Source organism: Malurus melanocephalus, unplaced genomic scaffold (genome assembly GCF_030028575.1).
Source record: "Malurus melanocephalus ecotype Western Australia unplaced genomic scaffold, MMel_1.1 scaffold_73, whole genome shotgun sequence".
Taxonomy (NCBI): Eukaryota; Metazoa; Chordata; class Aves; order Passeriformes; family Maluridae; genus Malurus; species Malurus melanocephalus.
The window spans coordinates 697,993-723,922 of record NW_026623305.1 but is presented as its reverse complement, the minus strand read 5'-3'; the positions used below and the strand labels follow the sequence as shown (position 1 = coordinate 723,922).

At 39.5% G+C, this 25,930-nt stretch overlaps 1 protein-coding gene across 1 annotated transcript in view; it reads right to left on the bottom strand.

Moving 5' to 3' along the window:
- The window catches only part of NYAP2 (neuronal tyrosine-phosphorylated phosphoinositide-3-kinase adaptor 2), a 98,527-nt gene extending 77,990 nt beyond the window's left edge, over positions 1-20,537 (bottom strand). Inside the window, exon 1 of the mRNA XM_057366878.1 lies at positions 20,429-20,537. The gene's annotated coding sequence lies outside the window, so the exon portion shown is untranslated. The remainder of the gene's footprint in view (positions 1-20,428) is intronic.
- Between the last annotated feature and the right edge of the window lie 5,393 nt (positions 20,538-25,930).

Sequence of the window (25,930 nt, the reverse complement as noted above, 5' to 3'; positions counted from 1 at the left end):
AGAGGGCCGTGATTATATAACAACAAAATTAATCATAAGATCGCTCACGTTAAACACATCCAAGCTGACTTTGTGCTGAAAATGCACTTCAGTGTTTGCCCAGGTCTAGTGACTGATGCTGGGTTAGCATTAAACCACACTGGCCTTGCTGTCATACAGCAGAGTCAGCACAGGCTGTGGTCATGGCAGTGCTGGACAATCCCAGCTCACTTCTGGTGTTCTGCCTGCTCTTTTCTATCAAGCAGATACTGGAGTATTTATGTAACTACAGCACAGAATAATGGAAGTGTTTATGTCTTTGAAGAACTACAGAGGAAAAAGTCTGTTATGTTACTCATTTTATCACACATCACAAGAGTGCAAGTTATAAAGGAAGACTAAACATTGAAAATGAACACAGAAAGTACTCTAAATGCAAACAGCATGGGGAAGGTCGTGTCCACCTTGCTTTGCCACGAGTCATAATGTTCCTGTTGACTGTGAACATATTTTCAAGTTGTTAAGTTAAAAAACTAAGACAAATAATTTTTCATCACATTGCTGAAAAATACATGGCAAACAAAAAGTAYCCAGAGACTGTCTGCATCATTCAGTGTGGTCTTTCTACTTTGCATCGTTCCTATTTAATACTGCAAAGAACAATTTTAATTTGCAGTGCAGTTTCATTACTTGGCCAAGGCAGAAACTGAATTGAATCCTGGAAAACAAATTGATAGTTGTATGAAAACTTTTGTTTTACTTGGTGTTTCTGTTTAACTATAAATGAAATGGAATATTAAATCCCTCAGTACAGCTGTAAGGAGTAGAAATCTTGGGACTAAGACCATGAACTCAGAATGCCCTAGAGATACATTTTCTTCCCAGCCATCTATCTTACTCTTGCTCTTGGTTTTCWTGCAAAAATTCTCCTATCAGTTTAAATTTACACTGGATTAGTTTCATGCCTCAGGCACCAAGAMCCACTTGGTAGTTCTCCTCATCTTTGTATGGTTTCCTTTTTTCTTCCTGGCTTCTTTACATGAGATTTTCTGCTTTTTAGATACAAGTTCAAAAAGGGAGCAATACCTAACTCTGAGACTTGACCTCCTAAGCAGGAGGAAGGGGGATGTACTCTACTGGGGATGTGGCACCTTTAAAGGTATTTTGCCATTTCTTTGCTGTGATGTGATACATTCCAGTCAGGGACCACAGAAGGTCACCATCCTTCTAAGTGCTGAAATCCCAGGCAGCCAAGAGAAACCATTTCAACAGTAGCTGCTCGCCCCTCTTGTGCTTGAAGAAGACTCATCACAGACMCTGTTTTGTTGGCTGGCAGAGCCTGAGCTGGGATTCTGTGCAGGCTCCTCTGTGGTAGTGGGGAGAGCTCTGAATTCCAGGGCAAACGAAGCACATGGATGGCCAGGCTCCTTCCCTCTGGGGAGCTGCAAACCCACGCAGAGCTAACCCCCCATGACACGCTTCCAACCCACCAGGGAAGCCATCTGAGTCAGAGACGGAAGAAAAGTCACAAAAAAATTAACTGAAAGCGTAGGAAGAATTTTCTGTAGAAATGACTAATCATCAGCAAAACAAAAGGAATAAAAATACCTAACTCAAGGATTTTATACGAGCTGGCTTGACTGTACAARCAGCAGTTTATCCCACAGTGCATTTATGTTTTCTGGGTTATGAGAGTAGCTACTGCTGTTTTAACCATTTCCTTGCTCTTACAGCAGTGAACACGCAGCTCCCCTGCTCATATCAAATATTCTGCATATGAAGGGCTGAAATGGCTTTGAAATGTCTATTCCCCATCAGAATAAATTATACACACATATACTAAGGATGACACATTTTACTTTGTATCTGAGAAGCACTTTCAAGATTAGCATAAATTATATTTGTAAATTAGAGGTTGGATGCCAAAACAACAGAAGATATACTATTTTTATCCCCCTAAACATGATTTCAGCAGACCATGAAATGTAATACTGGAGAAGTAAGGACAGGATCACAATCATGGATAAAGGAACTGTACTGCAGGTATGGGTTTACACAAATCTATGCCATTTTTTTCACAAAAGTTAAACATAGATATTTCACACATTTATCTCTGTTTTTTAATAACACTTCAGAGATCTCCCTTCTTATTCCCAAAGAACATACACACTTTCTTTTTTTTGCATTCCTTTTCTGAAATACTCCAAATGACTCGCCATGATCTTAAATCAAGATCCCGAGGATAATACTACCATCTTTTCAAATATAGGCTAAAGTGTAAATGAGACATGACAAAGGTCAGATTTAGAGGCATTTCRTGCACCTGGAGGATTGTCTGAAATGAGCACCCAACTTGTCTATGTACATCAGACTTCTTCCTTCTGCATGCCTCTGCTTTTGAGGTAGGAGATCAGGGGCTGCTTAAGAAGTCAGGTCTCTTGGGATACAGAATATATTAGTGCTACAAAATAAAATTTATTCTTTTATCCCACCTGTCAAACCACAGGCCTGGGGTTTGATCCTCCAGACACTCAATGGGCTGACACTCCCTCTCTGAATACCTGCATTATTGCACTGAAATACCCAGGAGTTTYGTGGAAATTGCTTCTCCCTCATGAATTTGCTGTAAGCAACACCACTTGCAGATTTGAAGAATTGCCCACTTTGACATTGGRATACTGCTTTAGGCAGTCTTGCTACTGTTGAGAGTCTGGCTGCTGCCATCCCCAACAGGACTCACASAAGATTGAAACTGAAGCACCACAGCACATGTTGTGGCTGCACTGTAAGATTAACTGAGGCCCTGGGGAGCAACCAAAAGACAGCTGTAATCCCTCTGCACTGCACAATGGATAATAAATGCAAAACTAACCAGGACTGTCCACAGCAGGTTTTCCATATAATGCCAGAAAATCTGATTTAAAATGAYGATCTGCTATGCTCTGCAGTCAACTACTTTTATAATGCAAAAGGTTGGAAATGCTAGCAAGAGTTGGACTTTTGGGGGAAAAGAAAAAAAAAACAGAAAATCAAAACAAACACAAAACACTTTATGAGGAACACTGAGGAATTAAAAACTCTCTATGCTATTTTATAACCAATCTAACATAAGCTAGACAGCTTGGAAAGGAATAAATGAGGAGTATGRACCTTTCTGATCCACAGAGAACTCAACACAAATGGTTCAAGATTMCAAACAGAAGTGCAGGTACTAGTTCTAATTTCCACTGGCATTGCTTCTACTCATAGCAGACCATCTCTTAAGCTAGGACTAAGGATGACTGCAGTGGCCTGAACATCCACAAAGGCCTGACACTGCTCTCCTCAGAARGACCAACTCTCACTGCTGTATCTGGGGCTCAGGGCTGCCAGTGCTGCAGCTCCACGTGTGCCTGGTGACCAACTGATGCACATGGGAGCGTCTGTGRGTTGTGAATACACCACACTTAAGAGGCTGGAGTGAAAAGTGCAYTGCTGTTATATGGCTACAGATATTTTTAATTTTGCATTGGGGGATGCACGGCTAAAAGCCAGCAAATGAAAGCTCATATGTTCAGAGTCACCTAGAATTAGACATGGAGCATATGCAATGTTTAAACTGAGTGCAAATGCATGTTCACATTAATGGAGTGGGGTTTTGCATCCTGTCAAAAATGGGTGGAGCTCAAACAAGGCTGTGTTTTTATCACATTCACTGGAAAACCACATGGCGCAGACTCCACTCTGCCTGAACAACTGTGGCTAAGTAAATTCAATGAGATATGGGAATAAATTAACATACAAAATAATTTTTGAACATTTCTGTGAGAAAATGTTTCTTCAGTTTTGACTCAAAGTTTTAACGGAAAAAAAATCTACAGAATAAGGAAGACTTTTTGTGGATCAGATGCTGTGAAAAGTTTAAACTTGAAGAAATGAATGAAAAGTGCYGAAGCTCAGACATAGACCTGTAAGCCAAGTGCTCTGTGTGGGCTGAGATGTTACACTGGGTCTAACCTTTCCAAATTCAGGCTTTTTTCAAACAGCAATTGTACAGATGCTCTTCTCAGTCCCTCGAGCAAACAWGACTCTACTTTTCTTTTAAAATCCAAGCTCAAATTGGATTTACAATGAAATTATGCTTCTTATGGTATCCAGTTCCAAAGAGAAAGGACTCTGAAAGAACCCTTCAATCCTCACAGACAGTGAACAGGAAGAGAAGCATTTTCACTTTAACATGATACACAGCAAAACATACAGATTATTTTTTACACAAYTAGTGACCTGAAGCTCCAGTTATTCACATTATTCTTGTGATAATATTGTCATTCATAACTTGCAGTTCAAAATACACTCCTTGATCTGATCTGCTTCTTTGTTTACTTTAAAAGCTGTGCAAGTAGGTAAGAAAGGGAGAGGCACTTCCTGGCATAGTGGGAGAAGGTCCCAGGAGCACAGTCACAATAGGGATGTGACAGGGATGCAGGTTCCACTGAAGGGACAGYTTTATGCAACAGCCTATCTTCTGGCAGCTCATCACCCCAGAGCTGTTATATTAATATAGGGCAATTTTGCTTCCAGACGTCCTAGCACATGACAAAATTCAGGAGTTTACATTCTTTTGATCAGGCATATATTCAAATATTCTGGGTACAGTTTTAGGCACTTCTTTCATTGACATTCAGGTCAGTTGGTAGTTACTGCAAAAACATCTTCACACCAGCAATTTAAACAGGACTAAATCAAATTTAACCTACAAATTGTATCTTAAAAATTTTATTTAAGGGGAATGCACAGTGCAAGTTTCTGCAAACAGTGCAAGGCTTACTTGAGTATTTTCCCCACYTACAAGGACTTTGTGCACTGGACTGTTCTTTGCATAGGAAACAAAAAAAATTGACTTACTGCAGTTTACTCATTAACTACATAAATCTTCTGCTGGATACATCACTTTGCTGTCAGAGGTTCTGGAACCCATAGAAATCTTCACCAGAAAATCCTTTTTTACCTGAAGGGCTCTGCCTGAGTCCATTGCTTTGACTTTACAGCTAGAATTCCTAACCTTGTGCTTTCACACATCATCATCTCTCTGTTCCTTCTGATGTTTGGAGGAAAGGTTTCACCTTTGTCAATCACCACTTTGTGTTTTAAGTGGACAGCAGTGAGTATCTGTGCCTTGAAAAAATGAAGCAGACTCAAAAAACTAAGTGAAATGTTTTTGACTGGTGTAATAAACCCATAAAACCCAAAAGGAGTTTCTTCATCCAGAGATGTGTACACTGGTCTCCTTCCCTCCCTCCTCTCTCAACAKTCTCAATCTGCTAAATAAAGCTACATGAAATCCTGTACATCAGTATCRACAGTTCTTATCATCAGAGCCTGGAGAGGTTTGTTCACTAAGTCCTTTTGAAGATTTCCCTGCTTATGTCACTTTTCTGTGCGTAACAAAGCGATCATTATTGCCGCAACAGAATATTAATGTGCTTCACATCTAAATTTAGAAATAATAATATAAAACAACTCTTTCCTTGTCTTGATGGATGTCATTTTCTTAGCCAGCACTGTCAGAAGCTACTCATTTGCTCAGAGAAATAAATAAAAAAGGACATTTTATTTTCAGAAACAGAGTTAATTCAATATTGCATGTCAGAGCATGTGAAAAACAAGTATAGTGGGCATAAAGGTGGTCAGGGCTTAGTAATTTGAGTCAGGACACTGAAAGAGGCCAGCCAGCAAAAGCACATCTTTCCCCATTCATGCAGGTACCCAGCAGGACCTTGAACCCTTTCCACACCGAGGTCTTCCAACACATTCATTGCATCTCCATGCATTCCCTTTAGAAATCAAGGTGAATTGTCCAAATGCAAAGTACAGAAATTCTTTTCTCCTCGTTATCCATGCACAGAGCTGATGGACAAGGCCCAGGAAATCCAGCAGACTACTAAAAGGTTTTATGTATATAGGAGTTTAACACCAGAGGCAACTGGCTACAATGAAAGCTGCCAATAAACTTCCAAAGCTGCCAAAAATCAGCACATGCTGATTTTCATCACTCTCAGAATTACTTTTGCAAATGGGGATGTTCAGATAATTTTGGGCACTGCTGTGTTGTTTTTTATTTCCTTCAGAAGTAGCTTTTTGCCAAATATTTGAGCAAAAGCTATGTCCAACAAACTCTGACAGTGAAGTCAGATGGTACTTAAATGCTCCTTTTAGGGACATGTACTTATATTGGCCAAAGGGTCATCACTACAATCTATAAAGCTRCACTGAAATGGAATTTTGCTAAAGTGACAGCTTGTTTTCCAAGCTGTGAAAGTCCATGTGAGGATTTCTCAGGGAGCTTAAACATTAAAACAAAAAGCGAACATCCTTGAAACCTGAATTCAGTGATGTAATGGTAGATTAAGTAGGGAATGCACTAGTTTGGTTCCCTGCATGAGAGGTGATCAGCTCTGTGCCGTTCATACTGAAAGGGTGTAAATTCCCTTTATTCCTCAGGAATCTCTTCAGARTTCTCTTTTATTGAGWMTYRTGTTTRAAGYGTCTCAGCTTGCAGAAATAGTGCTCTGTGCACACTGAGGTGATGATCTGTGGCAGCCGGGGTTACATTAAGYCTGGACCTAATTTTACATAAAGATGACAAACCAAAAATTATGTCTGGTTGCTTTTCTTTTCACTAAGAATTATTATTAAAATCTGCAAAACTGCTGGTAATAAGTTGTAATGCATGTACATTCCGAGGCAAGCTTAAACCCCTTTAAAGGTCTTCTATTTAGAAACAATAACCCTGACACGATACAAGCTGGATTCCCCTCTCTCAAACCTAYATTGCAGGCAGCAGCCCAGTTAAAAACAGCTGAAAGAGGAAGAAGCTCAGACAGAAGTTTGTGTGAGCTCCAAGCACTGCAGCCCAAGCAGTTATCTGCACACCAGGCAGTACACAGGGGATGACTGTCCCCCTTAGAAGAGCAATTCAGCTATGCTTTTAAATGATTTCTTTATTATTAAACCCAGGAAAATACTGTTCTCTTCACCAGAATATATTACATCCCTTTCCTTGCCCTGTGGCCCATTGCCCACTCAGGACACTGAAGCCTGTTRCCCTGTCCTTCCTGCATCAGCTTCAAGAACAGTTTCAAGAGGGTTCAYAAAACAATAGTATCAAGGAAAGAAAACATCTCCTAAGGAAAGATTCTCTCCAGTGAAAGTCACAAAAYTGGGTTATCTACTAGATGCTATCATCTGTAGTTCTTGAAATGCAGATAAAAAGCAGATAAAAATAAATGCAAACTATAAACTTCCATAATACATAGGAGCTATTTATGCMTATACTTACTAATCTGTGTTTACTGCCCTTCAAGCCAAATAAAAAATAAATTACATCCCTTTTCAGAAGTGGTAGTATGGAGCATGAAGATCTATAGCTTTGATTTAAAGAGGATGACAGGCAATCAGTGTGTGTCAGAGGAAGCCCACATCAGCAAAGAGACATGTTAAAGCCACATTTGAGTTTTCTTTTTTAGGACTGAACAGATGAGTGTTTCCTTCATGTTCTGAACACAGTGGGATTGGGAAATAACCTGAATTTCAGGCTAGGAGAAAATGGATTGCTTCAAATTATAGGGAATAGAACAGCACTGATTCTATTCCTCACTTTCAGCAGAATTGAGTAACGCATAGCAGAAAAAGGCRAGCCAGATGCATCCCTAAGTCTGTTATACATTTCCATTTAAATACACCAGAAGTAGCATAACAACTAGAAATTAACTATTTCCCTACATTTTTCACTCTCATGAGATAAACATTAAATTTGGCTAATGAACTGAAAAGAAAAAAAGAAAGTCTATGCATTAATATTATTTTAAATGATTAAATGATACAGGAATACAGAAAGGAAATGAAAGACTGGATTCCTGTATTAATAGTGATGTACAATGAGAGCAGCTAAAGATCCCTTTTAAAAGACATCAATATTACTTCCACAAAAGGTTTACTTTGGTTTTGAGAACATGAACTGAACCTATTTCAGCTGGGTGGAGTTTGATTGCAAACTCACCAAGCTGTCAAAGATGCAGACTAGCAGGAAGAAAACATCTAAGTTGATCAGATCAGCTGCATTTTGCTTTTGGAACCAGAAGATCAAACCACTGTGTATCAAGTTGGAAAGAAATCACTACAAAATTGAGAAACCTGAGCAGGACTCTCAATCCCCTCTGTCCCATTACCATGGACAGCCTCCTCACATCCTTTGCCAAAGCCAGGCTCAGATCTTCCCACTGTGCTTTGTCAGGACTACAGAGTGAGAGAGGAGGATAAACTGACTGCTCTGTTTTCTATGGAAATAARCAAAGGTCAGCTTTTTTCCTTCCAAGTCAAGTCACTCAGTGACTGCAGCGCATATTCATGGCTAAACAAACATCTAAGACTGTCCCTGGAAAGGAGCACTCTGTGCCCTGGTGCTTCTTGGGGCCAGGAAGAATGTGAGCCAGACAAGCCTCTGTCCTGCTTTTTAACTGCAAAAATGCAAGGTAATGGTGAGTCAAAACAGAGCCYAAATCACCCAAAACTCAAAGTTCCTGAGATTCAAGCTCCCCAAACCTTCCTCTGCAGACAGATATACACATGCATGGCTCACATGATTTACACCTCTCATGCAGAAAGCTTCAATCTAAGCCTGTACTGTTTCCAATGACAAAGTTCTAATATACGATTTAATAAATCCAATGGTATTCTTTGAGAATGACCACTGCTGTTCCTTTTTGTTTTCCTGCACTTTCTGTCATTTTGCTAGCTTCCATCCCTAATGTGTTTTATTATTATTCAGGTCCTTGCCCAGTCTGTCTGTTACCTGCTTATTAGAACTCCTGTGGTAGAAAATGTTCCTGCAAGAACCTAATTCTAGTACATTTCAATTTATTTTCAGGTTGAGTGAGTCTAAAAGCTCAGATTATTAAGGTGAGCTTGCAGTCATGTGTTTGATAGTCTCTGTATTTTGTTGTATTGAGGCAAAGGGAAATTCATCTATGAAGTTTTAACTTTATGTTTGCAAGGCTGAACAAAAAATAAGCAAATCTAGACCCTCAAAGAAGCTTGCCTCCACTGGGGCTTAAAGTGACTAGTAGATCAATGGGCAAAACAATTTAAGGCATTTCTTTTTTAGACATTTGAGAGGGCTGTATGGCAATTAGCAGACAAGCTTGTTCTGATGACCTTTTCACAGTGGAAACTCACTTTAGAATCCTCTAAAACAGCTTTAAAATTTCCAAACAGGTGTTTTTAATTTAAATTGCTAATAAAACCCCTGAAGGGGTCAGTGAGTTGAAGCTACAACAGGTTCCAACTCAAGCTYAAGATTTTTATATGCAATTGGAGGGCAGAGTTCCCTACAGAATGACTATAGAATTCTTGCTGCACTGCATTTATGGCTACAAAATATTAGCAATCTTAAGTAAATTACAAGATATTACAGGAGAAATGCCTTCCATCAGGTAACGTCTAGGCCTCCAAACTATTCAGAAMAGGCCTTGTTACTTGCCTCCACTTTATTTTAAAATTATTTGCCTACCAAAACCTAAATTAAAGAAAAAGAAAAAAGAAACACAACTCTAGGAGTTTAATCATAGCTAAAAGGTTTACAGCATGCACATTTTCTCCAATTTATTATTAAAAACAGCAGCAAAAATTGACTGTGATATTGAAAGGGCAGGAGAAAATTAAGCAATGCCTCATSTACTACTTCCAACTAAATTTTAAGCACTCTGGGTCTTTTAATATAAATGGCAATTTTATTGCTGGCATTAGAGAAGTAGTTATCCTGCTCTCTGAAAATGCCTACCACTTTCTGGGCAAGTCTGTGCAATATGTGTAAATGATTAAGCACAGGCCAGGTCAGCTCAGACACAGAGCAATTACAGACTTCTGCAGAACCCTAAGAAACTTTAAAGCCACAGTCCAGCAGAGGCTTGGGATTGAGAGATTAGACTGAACCACTGGCCAGCCACCCCTACCAGAACAAGGTGCTCTCAGCAGCCTCTTTCCTCTTCCCCTGCATGGATTTTCTGTCATTCCCTGAGGCAGGGCCAGTGTGTACATGTCCAGCAGGCAGCACCATCACAGCCAGCCCAGGAGGCTMTGATCTCCACAAGAGCTGTAAGAGCCCAGAAGCATCTTAGACCAGGCAGCCTGAGCAGAGGGAGCCTGGCTCTAGCCCAATCCTGCCTTAATGAGGAGATCATCTGCCTTATTACAAAAGACACCAAATAAAACTGGATATTTAGGACTCAGACTGTCATGAGAGGGGAAACTGCTACCAAATATTAGCTTATCACTAGGTATCCAACCAATTTCACAGAAGACTAGCAGCATCTCGTTAGGTTTATATATATAAACTGTCATCTGTTCAGTCCATTTATAAAATGTGGGAAGGCAGCAGGAAACCTAAGGATTCATGAGGAGCTCTTGGAGAGAAACATYCACTGCTCTCTTTCTCATTTCTCTCAGCCTTTGATTCCAGCCTAATCTCTTGACATTCCTTTCTCCTCCTTTCTGTACACCCTTATTACTGCAGAACCACCAGTCACYCTGTGCACTCCATGTTGGGAGCGTCTGTGCAGATGTTCAGCACCACCACAGCYGTCAGCAGCTGTAAGCTGGCTCTGACATTTTACAACACTTGAGCTTCATCTAGGGGCAAGGGGAAAGGAGTGCCTGAGGAGCATTGGAAAGCAGAGGGCACCCTAAAAAGATAGATGTAGTTTTGACAGAGCAGAAGTWGACCCACATGTGGAGCTGCAGAGSAGCAGGAGGGCAAGGACTTCAGAAAACCCACTGAGAACACGAGATGCAGACATGGCAGCTGTCTTGTGCAGATATATAGTCCTATGGACTTGCAGTACCTTAGATCTCCTAAGCATTTTCTCTTGGGTAACTGCTACCAACCACCCTGTTTCAAGGACTGGCAGATGATGCAGAAGATACAGCTGAGCCAAAACCTGAATTCACATCCCATGATTCCCAAGCTGCAGTTTCAAACCCAGAACCACCATTTGTCATGCTTTTGCTTTTCTCCATGATGTTAGAGTCTCACTTCTGAAATACACAGAAATACTGGTCTGAGCACAGCTTTAGAGCCCTCAGAGAGGGGGCACCRCAAGGCACCACACATCAATTCAGGAAGGAGCTGCTGACGTTAAAAAAGAACCCCCTCACCAGTGCACTCTCTGTGACAGAAATGACAATGGTGGTTTCTCAGAAGACCAAGTCTTTCTTYGGCCTGAAAGCACAAAAGGGGTTTGCAGTGAGGCCACAGAGCTGGAAAGCAAAGCAGAATGTGCTTTTGGCTTATCTACAGCTTTCACCTGATTATTTCTCACCTTGCTTTCCAAAACTCCCCAGCAAACTTAAAGGAGAAGCGTATAATATAGCCCTCGACCAGCAACCTATGAATGCATTTGAATATCTGGACAACCTGTTCATACTAAAAGACATGACAGACAGAAATGCAGGTGTGTGTCCAGTAAGCGTGGAGAAATGCCAAGGCTGAGGGGACCAGTAACAACTGAAGAAAAACAAGTTATTTTGTTTTCCAGGAGCCAGATAAACAGGAAGAAGAAGATGAGAAACAAAGGGAGAAGTCCTGCCCTGAGCATTGTAAGATACTTCATGGATGGATGCATATTTGCTGCACTGCAGATACACTTACACATAATAAACTTGAATTCATTAATACTAAATATTTACGCTCAGCTTGTAACTCGTCCAAAAAAGCAATTATGATATATCATGTTGACGGAGAGTATAAAACCATTAAAAGTTGGATCACTCACACAAGATACTGTGTCAATGCATAGTTAACAGTAAAATCCCTAGTACAGTGCATTTAAATGGGAATAGTCCAATGCTTTCTAATAAAGCAATGYAAAATCTGTTCTGCTGTGACACTGCCCTGGTTCCAGCTGGGATGGAGTTAATTTCTTCTCAGTAGCTGTTACAGAGCAGTGTTTTGGATTTGGAATGAGAATGGTGTTGATAACACACTAATGTTTTGGTTCTTTGCTAAATTGTGTTTATCCGAAGTCAAGGATTTTTTTTCCTTATCTCATGCTCTGCAGTGGAGAGGTATACAAAAAACAAACAAACAAACAAACAAACCAACAAACAAACCCCAAAAATCCTCCCCAAACCCAAATTTAGCAGAGCTTATCTAATTAAATAAGAGGTAGCTCTTATGACTGATCTTTGGTTTTAATATTTACTTAGCAGCCTAACATGTTACAGGTGTCGTTCATTGGGGGACTTAAAACACAGAGATAAGCTGGTAGCAGCAGCACCTTTCACCTCATCATGGCAGGTGAAGAGGAGCTTTACAAGAAACTCTGCAGTACCCATCATCAGCCTGTTTCCAGTCCACTTGAAACTCTTTGAGAAAGGGCTAAACAGCAGAAATCCCTTGGCTGGAAACAAAGAGTRGAGCTATCAAAAGTCAGACCCCGAGATGTGACAGTCACAGTTCTCTCTTTCACAAATAACACTTGTAAGAGGTTAACCATGTAGTCTTTTAAAAGGCAGAAGTCATTTTCAAGTGCTGTTGGATATGGCTTCCAGCTCTACAGCACACTGGCCTTGGCATCAAAGCCTGGTTGAAGTGGARATTGTAGGAGGTCTTGAAATTACCGATAGCTACTTAAAAGATGKGTAGCCTAAAGCACAATCCAAAAGCACTAGAGGGAAATTGAAATACAAGCTGATGACAGACACAGGTTTTAGGGGAAGTAGCTGTCCAGTTTGGCAGTGGGAATACATCACTACAACATGACCTACACAAGTCATGGACATCCCTTTGGATAATGCTGGATATAAACACATGGTGCCACTGGTAAAACATCAGCTGGCAGGATAAATTGTAAAAGACATTGTATTAAATCAGGCATTTTCAGGGCTCAGATCCAAAGATACTAATCCTTTCATCAGGATTCAAACTGGCAACATTCCATATAGGAGGACATTTGTTCTCTCTCTGGACTGGGTATAAAATTCATCTGTTCAAGAGAGAGAACTCTTCTTCTGCTCTCAACTCCACTACTGAGGAAAGGCATAAAGCAATCTTTGCCTTCTGTGAGTCTCCACAATTAGTCTTCAGAGTACAGTGACAATGCAATGCGATTATTTGGGAAGATGCAATGCCCAGATATGAGACATTGTATTGTATTTCACAAAGCTTAGTGTAATGGTACAGGAGCATGCAATGTTTGACCTACACCAGGATCAAATATCCTCCCCTATTATGTTTTGATACAGGACCACCTTAGTACATGACTCGATCAGAGTCTTGAGTTCACAAACAAACCCAAAGTATGCATTTAGACCTGCTGACATGGCTCCCAATGCTGACACAAGAATSGTATTCAAATTTCTTTGTTTGGAGTCAGGAAGTAATTTGAGGGCTCTAAATACCATATCATGTAACTGTTGACTTTTTTTTTTTTTTTGCGCTGGCCTCCATTCCCTCACAAAACTCACCTACAACAAGCAGTTTTCCGAAACAAAAATTGCCATTCTGATAGAGAAAGATGATCTGATTATTTGAGTCAAACAGCAAGTAAAATGAGTTGGAACTACTTCAGAAGATTCAGTCTGTGATCATTTCCTTGAGTTCCTGTTTTGCTATTTTGCTTACTCTTGAGGCTGAGCCTGAGAACGTATATCCATGCTTAGATCAAATTCTGTGTGTTGTTAGTTTGTGCAACCACATATTTAAATCATCATTGTATGTATAAACAGTAAAGATGTCTTATGCATTACTCTATTCCTATGCACTAAGATGTTTACAAGATGGCAAGAGTCAACTAAATCATCATTTTCTGTGGTAGGAATAAAAGTATGATCATTATCTTGAAGGTTTTATTTCAACCTAAAACCATGGGAAGAGAGTGTGATACCACTGAGAATAAACAAGTTTACTATTTATTATTTATGGAAGTGCTTCATTGATCCAAACACAAATCACAGTTCAGGTTTACCMAACCATAGGAGGTTCAAGGAAGTATTAAATGAAATGCGAAAATTAATGTCCACGTAATTTCCCAGGTAATTTAATTAATCATTAGAAAGAAATTACTCTGATTATGTCTTGGCTATTGTACGTGGTAGGTGAACCCCCAGCCTATGGGTTTCTATATGTAGAAACAGAGCATTTTCAAGGCCAAGTTTTTTCTACCAGTATGTGTTAATGTATCCCATAATGTGTGAAATATGGTTCAGGCAATTCAGTCTGAAAACCAAATCATTTTTGCTACACATACTTTCCAGGTCAAGTTGGTAAGTTTTTGGATAAAAACCAGGTTTTAAACATAAATTTCTATAATTTATAAATAAAGTAAAGACTTAATAAGCTGTGTTTTAGCAAGAGGAGAAAACTACTTGTTTTCTAAAGAGAAAATGACTTGTAGAAGCATAATAAAAAGTATTACTTAGCAGAAACCATCAAATAACTGTCTGTTTTCCTGATGTTTTAACACAATACATAAAAAGACATACTTAGCATTAACACCATTATTTGAACTGGTGGTCCYGCGATAAAGTGTAAAAAGCATCAAAATCTATAGCCTTTAAAACTTTCTGTTCATTAGTTTCAGCTCAAATAAGTGTCAGGGAATTATGATAAAACATATTCTTCACTCCTTTTTCAAAGTCAAATAATCACTGTCTTTTCAGGGTTGTTTTGGTGTTGCTTCTAGATGCAGCTACCTTGTCAACAAAGTGTCATAATATTTTTTGAAAGTACTTGAAAATACTTTCTAGATGTGTTCTTTCAGGATAGATTAAAGCACAATAAGCCAGTCCATTGCCTTTGAAAAATTATAATAAATTGTTGTAAAGCCCAGCATATCAACGAAGCCTGATGGCATACTGCAGCAATTAGTGAGGGAATAAATTTCATTTAACCATCTCCATTAGGAAAGTAAGGAGGATGGGTGCAACAACCCACTCAAGCCTGCAAACACAAGCCACAAACCCTCACCTTGATTTTGAACAATTGAGACCCTTTCCTTCCAGCCTTTACAGTAGAAACCCAGAGGAACTGATGAGGGAGAAATGCCAATAAGACAAGCCAAATGGGGAGCACAGATCTTCAAGGAATGATAAAAGTACTTGCTCCATAAGAGCAACTGCATTTTGCTAGTTAAAATGCTCTGAAGGAGTGGGAGCTGCTCAGGGAGTTCAGTGCAGCCTGGGAAAGGCAGGGAAAGTGATAAAGATAATGAGGCTGCAAAGCTGCTGCTCCAGTGCATGAGGTTGTCTCTGTGARCAGGAAGGGCTGATAGCACCCCTACACCTTTTACTCAGGTCTTGAAATTCCCCTAGAAAGGAAATTTTGCTTAATAACTAGAGGAAATACCTTTGGATCTGTGAACTGCCACCAGCTTTTGGGGATGCAGCAATACATCCTTTGRGCCTTGTCTCCTGCCCAGTCTGAGGTCCTCGTGTCATCAAGGCCCACAGGTGAGGTGATGACCCACTTTGAGGAGATGGATCATCTCATAAGAGTTAGCCATTAGGAATTTACTATTTTAGTCCCCTCAAACCAATCTGCAGAGAAATGATGTGCCTTATTTCTGACTTTACAAACACTAGAACAATTCCCTTGTCCTTCAYAAAGTATCTCTTACTGACCGATGTATAACCTCAGGTAATTAGGTAGATTCCTTAATGGCAAATAGCCAAGATTGGTCTTTAATCTCAAGGGAAAGAATAGTGACAGAGCTTTTAAAAGATTTTCAGGTAATTCATAGAGACATTACATCCCTCATTACAGTCATCCTAAATGCAGCAGAATTGACTGAGCTGGAGTTTCTTGAATTAAATGAGATACAACATAAAGCAGGCTGAACAGCCCTTTCCYAAGCACCTCCCGTTTCCTACTCAGCCTCCTCAGACAGGTGATAAACGCAATCTCTCCATTTATTGGGTCATATTTCATCAAACACAAATGTATGTGTCACTATACATCTGTGAGCGCCCTAGATGGCCTCTCCAGATTGTGCTAAYGGGGCTGCAGCACAGCAGATCCAGCTCAAATCTCCATTAAGCAGGACTTGGGACAACAAGGGATGCTGACACAGGGAAACAGTTTCATTTGGCAATTAATTCAGGGTCTATGTGGAAAAAGAAATGATCCATTTCTTAAGAAGACCTCTCTAATTTACTTCTCAGCTAAACAGCAAAGCAGTTTCTTTTCTGACCTCAAAGATCCTGGGGTGAGCAAATCCCTGAGTCAATACCTGAGGTAATTCACCCCAATCTATGATTGGCTCAGACCTACTTCAGGGCTAAACAACAGAGAATACTCCCAGACTGCAAGATTCCAACTGGGCTGGTCATACCAGAAACCTAATATGCTGCTTTGCTAAATCGAGCAATCTAAAGTCACTTTTATTTCTTTACTACTGCAATTGCTTTTGAAGGTCCTGACATTCATCCTACAGACCATGAAAAAGCAAGAACCTAGAGCAAGTCAAGAACACAAGAAACCAGCTATTGATAGCCTCTGAATTCTAAATTAAAAATACTCAAAATAAAAAGTAAATAGTTGATAAACTATTTAACAGCTCAAGGATTAGCCACAGAATTATCCAAACACTTATAACAAATTTATAAATCTATGAATAAAATCATAAGTCCCCCTTAAGCAATTTATAAAGCAGAAAAATAACATGTCAATTATTTGCTGTAAAAAATGTTTTCTACTTTAGCTTCTACTTAAGCAGCTGCAAAAATAAATAGCTTAACAGCCTGCAACCATGTTAGTTTGGCACGACTGCATTTGAATTTAACTCTTAACAAAAAGAAGTTACAATTTAGGTTCACTTTCATTTCAGAAAAAATGAAGGCAAATACTTTTTTTTGTCTTTATACTTATAAAGCAGAGGGCATGTACCTTAGTGAGAACAGCCTACAGCATGTAAATCTGGACTGAAGGAATTGCAGAAATGCTTCGGTTGTCCCAGGCTGATCACCAGGATTCAGTGAGAGTCAACTCAGGATTCAAAAATTCCTGCTTATCAAGGATGAGATGTTCACTAGATGTGCCCTATTTCAAAGTTCAGTGAGGGTTCAGACACACATCCAAACTTTGTCTCAATTATTAAAACAGAGTAATGACTAAATCCGAACCCATTTCACATCTTGTTAAATGTAAATGTTGGRCCCAACCATCAAAAGCTTATTTTAGAAACCTCTTGGGACAGAAGTACAAAGCAGAGGCAAAACTGCAGGATTGGGSATTTTGATGAACAGGAAAAATGGGAAAATGGATAGGGAACAACTAAGGAATTACATCAAGAAGCAGCTGAGATTTATTTCAGAAAAAAACAGTAGACTTCAAAGAGAAAGTTAATGGTAAAATGAATTTTGTGGGGAAACMTCAGAGAAGCTTGATAACTTTTAACACTTATGAATCAGTATTGCCCATTGTGCAGATCAGCTCTAATAYTTTTGCCATACAAACTGAACAATTCCAGCCATAAAAATGAGTCAGTTAATTATACATGCATATTTGTATGTAAAAGAGGTGGRAGTATGTGGTTATTTTTCAGATTATGGTCAGATCTACAGTTCTAGAATTGCATAGCTGATAATATTTCTATGCTTTAGATATACAGTGGAAAACATGTGGACTGATTTTACTTAATCAAACAATTTAAAGTTTGAACTGCTTTCTCATTTAGCTAACAGCATATAATAACCATTAGAATGAGCCATAAAGTTATCATCTTATTTGCATGAATATACCATAGTAGAGAAATGAAAGCATTCCAGATTTACACAGTCATTGAGAGGAAGATCAAGTCCACAGTGTATAAACATTAAAAAGACCCTAATTAGAATCAAGTATTTTTGACAATTTTATTTCCAGCTAATTAGCACTGATGTTTTAGTACCAGAACCTGACTGCACTGTATTCCGCAATAAGGATGATTCATATCTACATTCAAATAAATAATTCAGCAAAGAAAGATGCATAGAAGTGCTTTTGTTTATAGTGCTGTCAAAATGGGGAAAAATAAAAGTTAATCGTCATCCTCTTTTAACAGGTTGAGACTAGACTAAGTGCTATTTACAGGGAATCAGCCGCCCTGCAGACTGGGAATAATTAGGCCCCAGAGAAGGTTCCTTGYGATCTGACATGTTAAGGCCAATTTCTGGTGTGTCCATACACTCCCACATCTGCAAGGGGAGAGAAACTGTGTACAACTGGGAAACTGCAGCTACAACAGTGTCATTATGTGACATGTTTGGGTGGCTGCCTTTCCCATGACTCTAAAAGGGAGATAGAGGTTCTGCTGGMACTATGGGGGAGAGCCCTGCCCTCTATCCTCTGGGGGAAAATGGTGATGCACTTGCACAATGCAGTACCCGAAACCAGAGTCGAGTGCCAGGACTGTGCTCCACCCTGAGGATTCTGCCACACTCCCATGCAGGGAAAACTGCTGCCAGAATATCCCACACCTGCTGTCAGAATGCAAAGGTACATGGAATTTGCAGGTATAAATACAACAAAATGGGATTGCTGMACTTGGAAATGTGTATTTTCAGTATTTGCATGTACTGTACACATGTAAAACTGTAAAGGTTACACATAAAAGCCTCAATATTTAATGCAGAATCTGTAGATTAAGTGGCCTGGAAGTACATTAACCACTGAGAAACACTTCACAGCCAAACCCTAGAAATATATTGRTAGTAGGAAGTAGAGAATCCTGAAGAACTCTTGTGCACAAAAGAATTGCTATATCTAAGGTTATTTTAAGAAAGAAATGATCTTTAGGAATGGCTGCTATCAGAAATGGCACAGAGAGAAAAAAATAAAACATCAGAGGCAGTCTGAGATTGCTACAAAGGAGAGGACAGGCMATTCAAAATGTGGAAGATCTCTCTTCTTTTTGCTTCACTACACACACTGCCTCAGAGGACTGGCTTAATCATTCATATCATTGTTTATAAAAGTATTCATCCTTCAGAGGCTCCCATCCTTGCACAACAGCTGGCCAGGCTGTTCAAATGTGTAGTTATGGAGATCAATACCATGGGATGAAAAAATCTGGGGGGGTTGCCCCATTTTGCAGCCCCACAGCTGCCATCAGGTACCCTGTGCATCAGAAGATGCTCCAACCAGCAGCGTGCAGGTTCTTACACATCCTGAGGAGCAGGGGTGCATTGCAGTTACCATTGGTTCTGTTTGCTGGTAAAACCAGATAAATGTGTAACCAGCAGCAGCTGCAAAATGGAACTGTATTTTACACTCCAAATTTCTATCACTCTGTATAAACCATCTCAATGAGTACAAACAATTGTAATGCCCTTCCTTTTGCTCCTCTGTTAGTAGTAATGTACTGACTTCAGCCAGAGTAACAATCCAGTATGTGAATACACTGAAGGTGAAGTTTCTCTTCCCTTATCACAGCCCTGCTTTGGGCCAGATTTCCAGCTGGTGTAGGCTAGAGAACTTCACTGGACTAAAAGAATGGCACTGACTTATGGTAGCTAAGGATTGCTGCTCTGTTAAGTATAAGAAGGAGGAAAAGGGAAATTTATTAGTGCAGTTACTTTAAAAGGCCAATTACAATTTTATGAGAGGAAAAGCTTCAGCAGTTTTAGTTATTTACAATCTAACAACCATGCTATGAATTTAATTGATATAAACTTTTTCTCCCACCAAAATAATTAACACTATAAACAATAAAAATGAATTGAGTGTGGATCAAGACAGTTTAGAGTAGACTGGTGGTATTTTCCATTTAGTGAAGCCTTTATTATTACCGTTTTAATGACCCAAGCTTAGACATTCTGCTTCCTTTTACCATATGTCACTTTTATTCTGCCCTTCTGGATACRTGTGTGGAAAAGAGCAGGCCTGATATATATGGGAAAAGTTAGATCATTCAATTAATTAAAGCCTTCTTTTTTACATAGCTAACATTCATCAAGTGGGAAATCAGAAATGAAYTCTAAACCAATAATAAAGAATCAACAGCATTAATTAGACCTTCAATAATGAGTGACAGTAATAACCCCAGAGAAAAAATTTCATTTTAACCACAGTAGGTAAAAGCTGATGCAATAAACTTGTGGTTTTGGTTCACYAGTAGAGAATCACATACCTCACCTGCTATCTCACCTGAGGACAGTAAAGTCTCTGCTGAAGTATCAGACAAGGTACCAGATTTGCAAGCAGTGACTGATTCTGTTGGATGGAGTAATTCAGCTCCTTCATTACTCCTAGAGAGCTGACTTAGTAACCAGAGTCTGATTTCACACCAGTTTAACACATCAGKAACATTTCAGTAGTATAATTCAATCTCAAACTGTGCCTTCACTTACACAGATAGCCAGYCAAGGTGAAAAATCAGGCCAAAAAGACAATTCCAGAAGCAAGGTAGCTATTGCCTGGAGACAGAAAGGCACATACCTCCCACATATCCATGCTCCACAGAGAGATTCGTTCCATCCATTCACCCAGACCAAGCAAATCCACAAGAAGAAGAAGCATTGTGCTTCAGGGACGGATCCACAGCATAATGGAGCTAAGGTCCATCCCCTCTGCCATGAGCCTATTAGCAAGCAGCTCCTACTGCCTCGGGGGAAGAGGGAAAGTGGGGATAAGACAACTCCACCACACACACACCTACCTGCTGCACCAGCAGGACAGGCAGGACCAGGGCACAGCACGACTGGAGCCAAGATATGAATCAGTTCCTCTCTATCCAGCCAGCTACACCTACTTCTCCTTCCTCCCTTACTTATTTCTGTARCTGTTACCCTAAGCTGCTAGCCCAGCATTATGCTTTTGGTAACTCCATCATGGATTGGGAGGGAGGCAAAGGCATCAGCCCTGTGGCTGCAGCTCCTTCCCCAAGCACAGCCGTTCCCTGAGCTTCCCCTGCCACTGCTGCACAAAGCAGTCTAATCCCCGAAGGGAAGAAGAGCTTGCAATCCCCAGTAGCAATCCCCAATTTATTTTGAGCAGGCTCCAAATGCAGCAGAGCTCCATTCTTTTTTTTTTTTTTTGCAAGATCCAGTCAGCTAGTCATTAAAATTGACTGGGCCTGGCTGCTGGATTCTGCTTGCATGCATTTTGCAAAGCAGCCATGGCAGCTCCTCATTTGCTCCTCTGTGCAAATGCTAGCAATTACAGCTCACACAGACATGAAGTGTAGGTGTGCAGGCTTCATTAGAGCTGAAAAGATTTAAAGACAAATATTTTCCTTTGAGAAAACCAATCTGAAACCATACTTCAGACACTTGCTTGGACAGGTTCCCTGTGCTAAAAAGAGTTATCCACACTGCACTGTGCTGGAAATCTTTAMGGAGAATAAAAGAATCAAGAGCTTAGAGCAAGCTTTAATTCCAAATGCACCACTGATGTCTATATTCCTGTGATCCCTTGACACATTTCTTTAACCAGCCAGCTGGGACTGCAGCCAGGCCAGCAACATTTAGCTCCAGACTAGAGGAAAAGCTATTTGCACATTCAGCCCTCTGCTGTAGATCAGCAGCACTAATAGTTATCGTTATGTTATATATAACAATGAATTAGAGCTCCAACATTAACGAGCTTTTAGCAGATGCTTTCATTAGRCCCTACTGCAGTGAGTCTGAAACCAAGCAAAATGCTGGCACCTGTCTCCTGTGAGCTGACTGTTACAGTTCTATACAGTCAGCCTACTGTCCTTTAAAGCAAGAGGAGAGGTATTTTTGAACACCTTTGATCAAGCTTTTCTTACTTTTTGCAGAAACAGCTGAAAATAAGGAGTGTCTAGTGCCATGACATCCTTTCCCCTCACCTACCATTTGCACTGACTGATTCCAGAGAAGAAAACTCCTTGGCTGATGGCAGAAATCCTGCCACATCATTGAAGCTAGTGGCACAATCCGAGTWTATGTGCTTGAAAATTTGGCTTGATAAGGATTTATCTACGACACCAAAATGTGATCCTGGGTAGCAATTTGCCTCCTCTAGCTAAAATTTAAAACAATTTAAAACCTAAAGTAAAATTTGTTTAAAACACTAAAACAGAAAATGTATTTTTTTTTCTTGAACAGACCCCATGTGGAAACTTCTGAAGTCTGAATCTTTATAAGCAGATTAACTTTGGCATCTCCCACCATGAAACAGGAATATTTAAATCTAAAAATAGTATGCTAAAGCTGTTTTAAGTTGGATAATTCTGCCRGAGGTGGCTTTCATTTCATCTAGCTCTACCTAATTTGCTACAGCTAAAACCTATTTGAGACATGCTGAGCAAAACGGACAAGCAAAGCATCCCCTTGTCCACAGCTTAAAACTCCACTTTAAATCTTGCAAGTCATTGCACACATCTTGTCCTATATTTAAAAGGTCACATTTGACCAAGCTGTCATTAATCACACATCCTCAAAATTTAGTCAATTGGTAGAGAGATTATATTAGTAGCTTTCTGTAGCACCATGCAAATCTTTTTGCCCTAGTTCAGCTKCTTTCCAACAAAGCAAGTCAGTTTACAGCAGAAAGGTGAAAAGCTAATGCTCATCTGTTAGAGGAGACAAATATAGGAGATGCCTCTTCTTTTTGTTTTCCTACTTAAAGATCAAGGAGAATGTACATAGATATGGGGAGGCTGATGTTTAATTATACAATAGCTGTGGGGAGATAACAATCTCTTTGAAGTGGTTTAAGTTCTGCACCACTTTCTCAAGTGAAAAAGGAAGGAAGATACTTATCATTTTGAATGATGCCAGCTTAGATGTGGGGGAGGAGACAAGGGGGAAGAATGTCACACTGAGGAAAATATATATTCAAATTGATTAATAAATGTAAACATATCATTAGATTAAATAGCAGGTTAGTTTCCTGACAGGTAGGTTGTCAGGAGGAAAGAAAAGAAAGAAAGGAAGATCACAAAACCCAAACAAACAGCTGCTAAAATACTAGAGTTATTTCTAGAGCTTGTTTCCATTTGTGTGGGAGAGAATCCTTCCATCAACTGGATACAGCAAGAGCAAGCCCTGGGTTGTTTTCTGCAGTTCTTTGTGTCAGTATTAGTTAGCCAATTCCTACTTTATTCAATTTATGCCCAATTAAAACTAGATTTTAGCCACAAAGTGGTTCCTCTCCCCTGTTCAGGATTAGGTGTGAAGTTCTTTCATGAGGGGTTTCTTGTTTCAAGAATATTCTGGCCTGGGGTAGGTAGGGACACCTTCCTGCTACCTAGAGAAAGATTGTATTTTCAGCTTTGGAAATATTYAGGAATAATCAAGAAGTAAATTCTGCAAGTTAATCAAAACTGGCAAAATAAAAAAAAATATAGATTTTAGATTAATATCTTTTTGAACAGAGCAGGCAGAGTACAATGACTGAGTTTTCTTCCTTCCACTAAACTCCTTCATAAATGTGTATTCTTAGTAGGTAGACTATAGGTAGGTCTACCTACCTTAGTAGGTAGACTATAAACTTTGAAACAAACYTTCAGAAAAGAGAAAATCGACCAAGACCAAGAACACAAAGAAATGAAATTAATTCCATTCTCTGTTACTTACTGAAGGATCAGAAGTGTCCAGCTGTGAATCTCTCTGTTCAAAACCTCATACAATTTTTAGGCATAAGGATGGTGGAATGCAATAAAAAATATGCACTGATAACCTAAGCAATTAAAGCATTGCCAATAAAATTACCCAGTTGACTAGCAGCATTACAGCAGAAGGAGAAGGGAAATATGGAAATTTAAGTACAATATGTGAGAGGACATAAATAGTGGTACCTTTTCTTGAGGGTTCCAGGTCTGATCACATAATCTTCAGCTACTGCTTACAGAATTTTGGCCCTTCCCATGACACGTATATTTATTTAATCTTACATTCCAGGTGTAAGATAAACATGTAAGAATATACATGTTTTAAAATGAAATGTTACTTAATTTTAAAAAAAGTTATTTATTAAATAACATATAATTTCTACATATCATATGACATGCATGGTTGGATTATCATAGCAATAACTTCCACTTATCTCTGTGTACTTGCAAATACTCCGTAGAGACCAATAAAAGGACATATGGCATAATGGCACCTCTTCATCTGTAATCATTTTAGTGGTACATATTAAAGTAGTGAAGGGAAACTGAGGACTGGTAAAAGATGACCCCTTTAATACAGACATTTGCTTTTCTCTTTCAGAAAAAAATGAGTACTGCAAAAGAGGGTACCTTGTTCATGATGGTCTATATAATCTTGCAAGGGGGTACAGCTTTAGGAAGCACTGTGTTTTGACAGCAAAACTGGCTTAAGAAGTTTTACCTTCCCTTTTCTTTCATAGCTCAAAAGTCCTTTACAGTCTGGGTTAAAAATAACCCTTTTATTTGATATCACAACAGAAATTTCTTCTCAGTATGCGTACACACACAAGTATGCTCTGTTCCCACCTTGGAAGGTTTACTTTTGGAACTATCTCATCCCATTCCAGCAGAACATCTGGTTACCCCCTATCTGGAAAACACAGCTTTGTTTCTGTGGCTCAGAGGCAGGCAAAACTTATGAAAGCATCTAACAGGCAGTGAAAATTGAATCCAGAATTAGATCTWCAGTTAAATTTTCCCAAATTTTTGAGAGCTGTCTGGATCCAGGGAGTTATGACTGTAGGCCAAACACCAAGGTTCAGTGACTAAACTCACATATGGAATATGCTTTYAATTTAGAAACTGGGCCAACATCCAATGATGGCAATGAGGACACTCATTTCTACTCTTGTTCCGAGTGAAGAGCCAGTGAGTGTAAATAAGGGAACTATTTCTACTGCAACAATTCCTGTCTGCTGCAATCATGATAAGAGGTCACCATCTCGTGTCTGATACCAAGCAAGTATTGCCATCCCAAAATTACAGCTTTACTGGATAGCTGAGTCTCCAGCTTTTATCCCTGTAGGAGGCATCCAGACCCCCTGAACAGGTCACCCAGACTCTCCTCCCAACATCACAAATCCACAAAGAAACAGACACTGTCTGAGGAATGCAGCTTGAACATCAAACATCTCACAGAAATTCTCTGACTTAATTCTACCATCCAAATACAATCTCAAATAGTCAGTGCCTCAGATTGTCTAAGGAGCTGCACTCAATACCCAGACCTTCAGAAATGCCATTCTAGTGTGAAGCATGAGGCTGGTTTAATCTTCCTCAGAGCTTCTGGAYGGTGCATTTGTACAAATATCAGACAACATTATTATTTATTGCTTTCCAAACAGGAATAATTAGAATGTGTGTGTGTTATTTCTCATCAAGATGCACTCCAGGACTCCACCATGTATTCCTATGTGTCTACTCACAAAAAGTGGGGTTTGCTTATCACTCCAGATGTCTGGTGCAAAAGACATCTGATGCCCACTATAACCAAAAAACTGACAAAAAGGTCTATTGCCTCAAAATTTGCAYCTCCACAGCTGCCTAAGGAGTACCTTATTAACTCTTTTCATAACTCATCCCTCTAATGAAAACTGAAAACTTGATTCCAGTTGTTTTCCTACAGGTAATGGAATAGTATGGCTCCTGAACTTTAGTCTGTCTCAGAATGTGCAATTAAGGAATGCTACCTCCATTTTACATGTAGAGATTTACATCAACTCATGCCCTCTTATTGGAGAATTTTGAAATATCTATATATAATTTCCAGGAGATCTTTTTTTACTGCTATTTATATTCCTGTTATCATCTCMTACTCCTTGTCCCTTCTCTCTTACTCAATATCCAACTCCCCKGGAAATCAGATGAATTGCAACTTTCACAAAAAGGAAAGCAGCAAAGTAGCACATGAAAAAATTCTGTTGAAGTGGGAAAACAAAAAACAAACAAAGAAAACCCCCAAAAAAAGAAAAAGAGGAAGACTTCCAGTCAGGCATAAAAATATTTCCTGAGAAAAATCCATGCAGAACTGGAAACTACTT